Here is an 11,977-nt window from a genome sequence, read left to right on the forward strand (position 1 = left end):
AGAATAGACTATTTCAGTTGGAAGGAACCTACAGTGGTCATGTAGTCCAACTGCCTGACCAATCCAGAGCTGACCAATAGTTAAAGCATATTGTTATGGCCATTAACCAAATGCCTCTGACACTAGCAAGCTTGGGGCATCCACCAACCCTCTAGGAAGCTTTTTCCAGTGTTTGACCATCTTCTGGATAAGGAAACATTTCCTGATGTCCAGTTTAAAGCTCTCCTGTCACGACTTTGAACCATTTCCACATGTTCTATCACTGTATATCAGGGAGAAGAGTTCAGCACCTCCCTCTCTACCTGTCTTCCTCAGAAAACTGTAGACAGTCATGAGGTTCCCCTCAGCCTCCTTCTCTCCAAACTAAACAAGCCCAGAGTCCCCAGTTGCTCCTCACAGAGCATTCCTTCCAACCCTCTCACCAGCTATCTTGCCCTCCTCTGGATACATCACATCCTTCTTAAATTGTGAAGCCCAGAACTGCACACAGTGTTCAAGGTGAAGTTGCACTAGTCCTGAATACCCTGGGTAGTCACCTTTTTTGACTGGGTGGTGTGGTGCTGTGCTGTGTTTGATGGACCCAGGGATGGGTCTTGCCCTCATGGATGCCAGAGCATGCTGCTGGCTCCTCTCGAGCCTATTTCTGTCAACACCTCCCACATCCCTTTCTGTAGGGCTGATCTCCAACCACTCCTCTCCTAATTTATACTGATAGCCAGCATTTTACCTCATCCCAGAATCTGGGTTTTCAATCTGTTAAACTTCATCTCATTTGTTGTAGCTCAATGCTCTCATCTATCCAGATCCCCTTGCAAGACCTCTTATTCCTCAAGAGAGTAACAGAACCTCTCATTTTAGTATCATCTTAACATGTTGGCTGCTGTGCAGTCCCTAATCATTCTGCAATACTGCTTGATCATTCTGTCTTCCAGTAGTAAGCTAAAATGTCAAAGACTACCTTAGTAGTCTTTGCACATTTCTTCCTTGTCCTGGTAGAAGTGAAGACAATCTGAAGTGTTTCAGCTAAAGATATAACGTGGTAGCTTTTATTTTCCAAGGTGTCAGTAGAAGAGCAAAGAGTTTAACTCATTTTCTATTTTGGTTTTAACAGTGTTGTGTTACTCTGTTGGGAATTTTTATTTTTAATTATTTTAAAATAGCATCTGTATTTGCATGGGACACAACAAGAGTAATGTTAAACCATACTGAACGTTGAAGCTAGCTTTTCCAGCTTCCATGGGTAAGGAAGAACTTGCTTAAATTCTGTACCTTCATAGGTAAGTTAAACTGATATGACCTGATAGCCCTCTGAATTTAAACCCTTAAATTGTTATCAGTGTAAGTCCTGTTGTGAATGGACTCTTCTTGTACAAGGATATAGGCTTTCTGCTTAGCCAGAACAAAAAGTATTTAATCCCAACAAAGAAATACAGGTAGATTCACTCATATTTGGAGTAGAGGTGTCCAAACTTGAAGTCATATAGGCACCAATATTAGTGACAAAATAGGTCTTCCCTTAAAAAAAAAAAAAAAAAAAAAAAAAAGCAGAAGACTAGAGTTTGTAAGATTTCATTCATGTAAGTTTTTGAAAATTTTAAAGGTTGTATCTCTATCAGACATCTTTAAGCAATTTGACATATTTTTCCTTAGAAATGATAGTGTAAATATTCCAAGATTTATTCAAGATCGAGAAAACATCTCCGTACTAAGTTCTCTACATACCTTTCAGGGTGGTGTTAGTTAGTATTCGCTGGTATCACCTAACAACAGAGAAAAGAGCAACTGGGATACAAGATTTGAAATCAAGTCTAAGCTTGTGACAGCAATGATACCAGATGCTTCACACTCTTTTTTGCTGAGCTCAGCTGAAAGCCCCCAGGTTTGGATCTTTGCATTTGTTTTTGAAGGAAAAGTTGAAACTGTTAGAACGAACTTCTCCTAGAGTGCCTTGTACCTAAATACTCCATTTTTAAGAAACTGGACAGATTATTTTTATACTGAATATGATATTCAATAACTTACATGTAGGAGATGTAAGTGATGGTATTAACTTCATATTCCAAATCCTGCTGTCAGAATAGACTGAGCCAAAGACGGGTATCAGTAGCACTGAACAACTGTATGGTTTGTTCCTGTTAATGAAAATTCTGCCCCAAATGAACTAGATAGAAGAAAAATCGTAGCGATTATGACCTACATGAATAGAAGAATTTTGTTTTCCCGATTTTCATTGGTTTTTTTATTGATTTAAATTAGAAGTCTAAACCACATGAAATTTGTTTTCCCTTAGTTTGCTCTTTCTTTGTTTTCTGAGGGAATCAAAATGCCCAGCTCTAGAACTAATAATAGTTAAGCTACATAAATTGCAGTCAGTTTATCCATCTTTATTTTTGTACCATCATTGGCAAGATTTCCCAAGTGAAGAAAGGTGGGTACTCAAAATTTAGATTTCATATTTGTAGGGGTTTTTGTATTTTTTGGTCACATCTGTATTAACAAATAATTCCTTTTCCAGGCTGTATCAATCTTCTGTCATTTTGCTGGAGAAAGAAGGGTAAAAACAAAGAAGAGCAGGCAGATTAGAATGAACTGAAATGTTTCAAAGAGCTGGAATTTTGTAAGTCATCATGGTGAAGATTAATTGGTAGGCAAAGGGCACGTGAGATGGTCAAAGGTGAATATAAATAAATGGGATGGTGCCACAATTTATCATGTGGCTATCACCTGTACATACACAATATCTGCCCATCCATCTTGTCCTTGGATCTGGCTACACTGCTTGTATATCTAGAAAGGTTGGATGAGTCAAAGGAGAAGACATAAGCTTTTAAATAGGTGTCTACTCTTCCTTATACTAATCTTCTCCTGAGCCTTAATCCATATCTACTCAGAGTAAGTAACAGGATAACTTTTAGCTACTATCATGCTTAGAAATCACTAAAGCCTGTTACCTCATTAGTCTGAATTCTTCTAAGCTCAGTTTAGAAAGACTGTCATCAAAAAACATCTAAGAATGAGCACAGTTATACAGCAGGAGCTAGTACTGGTGGGATTTGGGAACTGCAGCCTTTCCTAAGAGGACTGGTAAAACATTGCTGCACAAACATGTTAAATTTTTATACTTTTTGTCCTATAGTTAAATTTTGAAAAGTTATTTAGTAATTTTCTCTGGACTAGTAGTCTGTAAACAGCAGAACTATCTTTAATGATCAAGACCTCCCAAGAGCTCAGAAATTTTCCCAAGCATCTGAAAAATATTTAGTTTTAATCAATTCAAACAGTCACTTGTCTTAAATAGCTAATTACTGGAATCAGCACAATTTCTAATTAAATTCTATCTAGAATGGAAAGAACCTTATTTTTCATTCGAAAGATAAAAAACCAGAACATTTCACCATTAATATTGTTCTTCAATTCCAAATTCAAGGACATAGTCAATTCTCAGCAAATTTTATGTGCATCCTTAGGAAAAAGCTGATATATATTAAAAATCCAAATAAATATATAGTTGTGATTAAAAAAATATGCTTATGACTTGCATGGATTCTTGGTAAAGTATAGTGGAACCCAAAATCTGAATATTTAGTTTTGCTTTATTTCATACTGTGGAGCTGTCATAGATAAACGAAACCAGAATGAATTAAATGGACATTTAAAAGAGTTAGAAATCTGGCCTCTGAAGGGTAAGGAACAAAGATGGTGAAACTCTGATTCTAGGAGACGGTGTGTGACTCAGTTACTCTATTACTGTACAGCACATGAACTGCTACCAGTAATTCTTGCAGGGTTTGCACTACCTTCCGATCTGGGAAAGAGTCTAAATATGTTTCATGCAGAACTAAACTCCTTAGTTTAACTAACAGTAGGAAGTAAAGCTGTTCATTGAAGACTTCTGGTTGGTACTAAGGTAATGTAACACTGCTTCTAGGGTGAGCCTCTTTGTAAAATACATTCTGCTTTCAAAACTTTAGGCTGAAATTTTCGAAGACAAAGATCCAACCCCTAGGCACTGAGCACTGATTTTTCCACAGGTTATAGTTCCCCAAAAGTTCACCTAGGACTAAGTATCTTTCTGCATAACCTGTCTGATCCCAGGTAGTCTAGGTAGCTCACAGAAAATCTTTATAAAATGTCCAGACACACATTCTGAACACATTACCGTCAGGTTGCTGGTGTAGTGACAGTAGGTAAGACTACATCTTCTCTGGAGAATGCCTAATGCCACATGGATCTCTAAATCCATTTTAGCTGTTCAGACAGATGAGAGTGTTGGTACTGAACAAGGACTACCCTTCACAGAAGAATCCAGCTGTACATCTTCCTTGGAAAAATCTACCTACACCTACATACAGGTAAAGATTTAGATAAAATTCTGTTTGGGTATCTGACATGCTCCTACTTACTGGGATAAAAATGTCTAATTTATTTGTGAAGACATTCTAATTTAGAAAAAGATAGGACACATAAAAATATGGTAGACTTTATATGATCTTACATTATGGGAACTTTTTCTTCCTATCTGGTAGTACTATTTCATAACAGAAGATGGGAAATTAAGGATCAATTATTTTATAAATACCTGTTTTAAATAGTTGCCATGCATACACTGACTGCTTGTTACCCTCAGTTTAACCATGTTCCTAAAGTGGAATCACTTTAGATTTCTTAGCTAATTCCTTTTCTTGTAGCATGTATAGCATGAGAAGAGGGGAGAGAGGAAGAGAGAGAAATGGTCATTTACAGAATGATTCTTACATGCAAGAGTCTTTTTGGTCCAAAACATCCTAAGATTTGCTTAATATGACTCTGTGCACATTTAAATACTTAAATTGTCCTTTTAGGGTTTTGTGGGTTTTAAGCATAGCTTTTTAGTTTCTTATCCTTTTCTTTGGTATGGCTTTAATGAATGGATTATGATGGTCAGTTTGTAATGCCATGAATGAAAGATTTAGGACCGTTAATCTTAAGAACACTGCTTGGCGCCAGTAGACAAACAATGCACTCCCCAATTTGTTATCTCAGCTATACTAAGCTTTCACTTCTTACCTGCTTTCAAAGACTGTCAGTTCACTTATGTAGTCCAGAAAGCAGTAGGCACATTCTTCTCAATATGGTGTTTAGTATCTTGTGGCTTTGGGAGGAGTTTTTTACTTTGTAATACATTTTTCTATCCTGTATCAAAGCTGAACTGAAATGCCTGAACTTGAAAGCTTTAGCAGATTTTAGAAATAATTTACTTATACAATAGCATTGCAATAAAATACAATAAATATTGTTTTGGTATCTTAAGAGTTTCTGTTAAATGATTACACTATAATTTTGTTTCATAATGCTAACTTTTCAGAACCTCCATTGTTTATTTGGAAATAACCTTTACCAAAAAAATTAACTTGATATATGGAGTGATATAAGGCAAATGTATGTGCTCAGCTGTGCAGATTTCTCACTCTTATATACCTGGGTACAGATACCAGAACAGATACCTTGTAACAAATACCAATAAAATTTATGACATCTTATATCATAAGCTTCTGAAAGATCCTGACGTGAATCCCAGTGATCAAAGGCATAGCAATGCTTCACAGACAATCAGTGCCTCAAAAATACCCATAAAATAGTGTCTTTCTTAAATGGCTTTGTGACAATTCATCCAATTGTCTTGTGTCTTAATGAGTTTTCTTGAAAATATGTACACTGAAGGTAAACATTTTGACACTGTGTTTCTAAGCATTCATTTTACTTCACGCAAATGTGGCTGAATGCACGCTTCCACAAAAGGTCAAGGTACATACTACTGGAAAAGTAATAAAAAATGAAAACACTTCTTTGATGGAAAAACTGCAAGAGCACTTGACTAAATAGAAAATTTCATTTTTGCATCATTAAATAATGCAAATAAATATGTCACTTGTTAAGTGAATAACTAATATCCTAAAAATCAGACTTTGAATTTAGAAAATTGAAGACTTCTGTGACCATGTGCTTGTAATTGTTTTCCTGTTGGCTATTGGAAACTCTAGACTGCTCTAAAACCAGGCAGTAAAACCATCACATGATATTTCTGAGCACTAAGAGAAAAAAAACAATACCAATTTTATTTCTCTGGAAAATTGCCAAAATTAAAATTATAAAAATACTCTCCAACTTTAAAATTTTGTCCCATAGGAAAAAATTGACCAGGAAGCTTATTCAGACCCTTTACTGATAGGTAGTACACATTATGTGTTTCAGTTTAAAAACTATCTGTTATCAGTTTGAAAATCACAGGAGAGGTGCAGATAAAATGCCCATGTATAAATTAATATTTTTTAACCTTAAATTTCATAGATTGTAGCACTGTGTAGTCCATCAGATCCAAGTTAAGTCCACAGAACTGACAGAAAGAAGATTTTGACACATAAATATTCACAGGATCAATAATTTTTTTGTATATAGATTCAAGATAGATATGTACTAATTAAACTGATCCATTATGTTTTCCACTATCCTACACTGCAGAACATATGGACACGTCTTGCATCCTCTCTGTTTCTCATAGTGAGAAGTTGTAATGATTCCAGGTCATCCTATAGGCTGCTATTGAGAACTTTTCAGATTTTATAGTAAAAGCTGAGACATTTATTTCACACTTATATGTCTGCCCTTTAATATGTGGTATTTGTCCTGAAATGGTATCAAAGTAAACAATATTGTAATAGGTATTTATTAATTTTAAATAAGGTAAAAAAATCTTTCCAGACAAAGAAACCTCAAATCACTAATATAAAAACAAAATTTTATCCTCAGTGTAAAGACAGCAGTTATTTAAATTATATTAGGGATCTCAGAGTTACATTTGGGTTATTGTAAAATTTATTTATGCCTCAATTTTTTATGCAAACCTATGCAATAAATACTAAATAAAACTGAAATAAGAAACATGTAATAAATTGTTGCTAAATTGCAAAACAGTTTTTCTAATATTAATAACTGGTTCAGAGCAGCCCTGCCTTAGCAGGAGGGATTGGACCATATGACCTCCAGAAGTTCCTTTGTATTTCAACCATTCTCTGAGTCTGTGATTCTGTGAAACCCTTTGAGTGTTGTAGGGTTTTTAAAGTAAAATCAATTTGAGGCCTGGACTCATACAGTTCCTATTAACACCAAATATGATCTGTTTGTGACTACCTTCCAAGTGAAACTGGACAATTTTTGTTCAGATCCCCACTTAAACTAAACAGTTGGTTTTGTAAATCTTCTTATGAAAGTAAGTTACACGAAAGACAAACAAAATATTCCTTATTCATGTCTTCACCCTGGAAGATATTCCTCTACCATGCTTAGTTGTTGAAGTCATAAAAACATACAACAGACTCATAGAATCATTGTGTTGGAAGGGACCTTGAATATCATCTAGTTCCACCCCCCTGCCTCCCATGTCCCATGGGCTGGGACACCTCCCAATAGACCAGGTTGCTCAAAGCCCCATCCAACCTGGACTTGAACACGTCCAGGGAGGGGGCAGCGAGAACTTCCCTGGGCAACTTGTGCCAGTGTCTCTCTTCCCTCACAGGAAAGAATTTCTTCCTAATATTTAACTTAAATCTACTCTCTATCAGCTTGAAACCACATCCCCTTGTCCTGTCTCTACACACCTGTGTAAATAGTCCCTCTCCAGCTTTCCTGAAGGCCCCCTTTAGGCACTGTACGGCTACCACAAGATCTTCCCAAAGCCTTCATAGAATCACGGAATGTCAGGTTGGAAGGGATCTCTAGGATCATCTGGTCCAATCCTAGGTTATAACCCTAGTGCCCTAACTGTAGAGCTCTGAATTTATCCTTCTCTTCTCCAGTATGAAAAACCCCAACTCTCTCAGCCTGTCTTTATAACAGAGGTTCTCCAACCCCTTGATCATCTTTGTCCCTTGACTGGACTCAGTCCATGTCCTTCTTGTGCTTCCACTGTCCATGTCACTAACAAAGCTGTTGAACAGCACTGGTCCCAGCACCAACGTTCGCAGAACTCTGCTCATCGCTGGTCCCCATTTGGACATCAAGCTGTTGACCACAACCCTTTTGAGTGCTACAAGCCAACCACTTCCTTATCCACCAAGCTGTCCATCTGTCCAGTCGCAATCTCCTCAATGTAGAGACAGGGATGCTATGCAATATGATGTCTACAGCTTTGCACAAGCCCACGTAGATGACGCCCATTGCTCCCCCTTACCCACCTTTGCTGTGATCCCATCATAAAGGCCACCAAATCTGTCAAGCATGATTTGTCCTTGGTGAAGCCATAGTGGTTGCCTTCAAACACCTCCACAGTTTTCATATTCCTTAACAGAACCTTCTGGAGGATCTGCTCCACAATCTTGATGGGCACTGAAGTGAGATTGACTAATCTGTATTTCCCTCAGATCTTCTTTTATTCCCTTTAGACTCAGAACTACCTTACAGTGCGTATACTTTCAAGCCCAAGTATTAAACAAAATGCAACATTTCAATGAAAAAAATGAAAAATTAAAAACCGCAAACCGCTTAACTAGGTAGATAAAAATACACTTACAGCCAAGTCAGTCAAAGCTGACATTTATTTTTAACATCATCACTACAGCTTCTCATCACTGTCTTTTCCTTTGTATTCCCATTTCAGTGTTTCTTCAGCTCTGCTTTTTATTTTCGTACTTCAGTGTACTGTGGTTTTATTACCCTACTTTTGACTTGAGAATTCATATTCTGCAGTAATCTTTCTTTACTTTTTCTTAATCACTATATCATGATTCCTGGTCCCTTACCTAAAAATCTGATCAGTGTTATTCACCATGAGGCAAAAAGGAAGGAAAATTTTCATAGCAGCAAATGGAACTCAAAGTTACAAAAAAATTCCAACATTTTTTTCCTAGCCAAATGAGTATTCTTTTGCAGTTACAAAAGTCACTCTGATTTCACCTCCTTTGTGTAGCTCCTTTTCTGCTCATTGATTGTTGCTGGGCTGAAAAAATGTGAGTGGAGAGAGATGCCATTAACAGGGCCCTGTGAGTGGAATAGAGGCAATTTTGGAAGTACTGGATTTATCAGCCCATGTATTGAAATGAAGGTTTTCAAATTGAAAGCAGGGTAAAGCCCTATAGATAGCCTGATCAGGAATTACTATGATAGGTAATTTAGAATAAGAGCTGGGGGAAGGGGGAATAAAAAAACGAACATCAAGTCCTCATTGAAACATTATTAATGACTACCCAGATTATCTTCCTTTTAATTTTAGTGTTAATCAACCAATATTAATATTAGCACTAATCTGCAAAAAAAGAGTTATATGGCTATGACAATAAATTGTAAATTTTGCAACTCTAGCTGAGTAATATTTGAAAATTCACAATATTATAAGGTGTTCATGAAGAATAAATAAAATTTTATTCCAGTTGAACATCTGCAAAACCCCCAATATTTACATCAATATTCATAATAGCTATTCTTTTTCAGTAAACTCTGTGCTGTGATCTCTATCAGACAGAAATACCGTGTCTATACGAGGTGAGGGAGAAGCAGGTTGATGGAGGAAAAGGAAGAACAGAGGTTTCTGGCAGCAGTTTGACAACAGAGGGCTGACCATCCTGAGGCCTTGGTGATATGCACTGCAACATGGCTGCAAGACAGACAGTTCTCCAGGTCTAGAACAGATTTCTTAAAATGATGTTATGGTTTAACATTGGACTGAAAATTAAACCAAGTGACAGATGCTCTTTATTAATCCCCCTCCCCTCCCTGATAAAGAAAGGAGAGAGAATAAGGGAGAGGGACTTATGGGTTAGAAACTAATACACAAATATACAAGAAAATGATACCATGTTCCTCCCCCTTCTCCCCCAGTAACTCTCACGTCACCACCAAGGCTGCAGGGCAGGCCTGGGAAAGTCCAGGCTGGATTCCTGGAGTCAGCAGCAGTCAGGAGGTGGAGGCAGGAACACATGGACTAAGGCTGGCAGAGAGCAGGACCACAGGCACACAAACAGAATCCTCCCAGGATGCCGAAGCAAAAAGCAACAGGCAAAGAACAGGAAAAAGGAAGGGTAGGGGACTGACCCTTGTGATCCCTCAAATTTATACTGAGCATGATGTGTATGGGATGGAATGCTCTGTTTGGTCAATTTTGGTCATTTACCTTGTCTGCTCCTCCCCAAAGGAGGGTTGCAGGTGTGACCTCTTTACTCCTTTTCTCTTTCTGGACCCCAAGATATTTTTCAGAACTGAGCCTTGGTTCTGTATAATATTCTCCAGCAGTAACAGTAGACATTGAGCATTACCAGTCCTAGAAGCAGACACTGACTGGGAAACTTGCTGTTAATTTCAGCAAGTACAGCTATTTACAAGAGACTTAGCTGAAAGCAAAATTACAAGACAGAAATTTACCTTTATCCTGGCCCAAACCAGGACAAATAGTTACACAACACGTTTTTTCAGCTTTGTAGGCTGCAGGCAGTAGTTTCTTCTCTTATGGACAGCACCAAAAAAATATCAGTACACAGGACTATGGGATAAGTAGCCTGTAATTTCAGTAATTATCAGGGACCTACCTAAGAGTAGTTTTTCCTGCACATATAATCCTATCCTTTCTGTTTTCATGGATAATAAGAAAAATAATTGAAACAGAGTAACATTTCTGCAACTGACCAACATTTTTCTTTTCAAGCTTGTGCAAAAGGATACTGCCCAGTTCTGGAAGGTTCTGGAAGGTTCTGGAAGGTCATAGCATAGGATTGCCATACAGGTTTGGACCCAAAATAGATCCATCTCAGTAGTCATCTTCAAATGCCAGCTTCTACATAACCAGCAGCTGTGGCAGAAATGTAATGACATTTTTTGAGTGTATCATTCCAGCCTTGGGACTTTCTGGGACAGACATGGTATCATTACATCTAATGTGTTTATGAGACTTTTTCAGTCCCTTTTGGCTGTTTTATTCTACTTTGGTTTAGCTTCTATACAATTGTTGGGCAGGAAACTATCAGCCAAGTCTCAATTCCTTCGATCACTCAGAGGAAGAAGAGGTGTCGAGAGTAAACAAATCTCTCTAATTCACTGGCACACCAGCTCAACATCCCAGCTCTTTAGCATGTCTACAACCCATTCCAATTTTTCTAGTGCTGGGGCATTCTCATAGTAGAAGTATTCACTTCTACCCCTGACTTTGAGATAGGCTGACCAAAGAATGGACAATCTACTTTTGCAGAAGAGATGTGAGTGTTCCTTCTAAAGTCTAGGAATGATAGGAGAGAACATAACCATTGCTTACAAACATATCAGAAGTGCAAGTTTCAGAGTGGAAAAGGCAGCTGACTCATCTGCAAGGTAGTTTAATTAAATAATTTAGATGATATGGGCATTAAGCCTGTTCTCTTTCTAATAAGACTGCTAAACAGAAAAAGTTCACCATTCAGAGAGGAAGCAATTTTTGAGAAAACTTTGGAATATATACAAGGTTGGCTGAAGGCAAATTAAATTTCATTCTGTAATACTTGCCATTTAAATCACAACTAGTTCTCAAACCGGTTTTAAAAAATCTCTCTAGTGAATTCATGTCACTCTGCCTCCCTGTCTGGAAACCAATCAGCCATGTCACTTTACCAAGTAGCTCTTTGTCTACTTTCCTCCACATGCAGTGGTCTGGACTAGGAAGTCTCCCCTTGTCTTGTCATATGTAGCCAAGTTCTCTGATAAAACACATCTGCATACAAAGAAATTATTAAGCTACTTATTCTAGAATTTACTGTCAATCGGTCACTCAGAAAAATACCTCTCTTCTTGAAATCCAGAGAAGGTTGTAATAACCTAAATAGACCAAGGGAATTCCTCCCACATAAAGCCACTCCATCTGTGATGGTGAACTGGAATGAAAATACAGATGTCACAGGGGTAGAAATACCAATGAACCTGTTTTCAGACAGCATTTGGCAAACTACATCAGTATTTTATCATATAATTGCAAATTATGGGTTTT

The sequence above is a fragment of the Heliangelus exortis genome, chromosome Z (assembly GCF_036169615.1).
Source record: "Heliangelus exortis chromosome Z, bHelExo1.hap1, whole genome shotgun sequence".
Lineage (NCBI taxonomy): Eukaryota > Metazoa > Chordata > Aves > Apodiformes > Trochilidae > Heliangelus > Heliangelus exortis.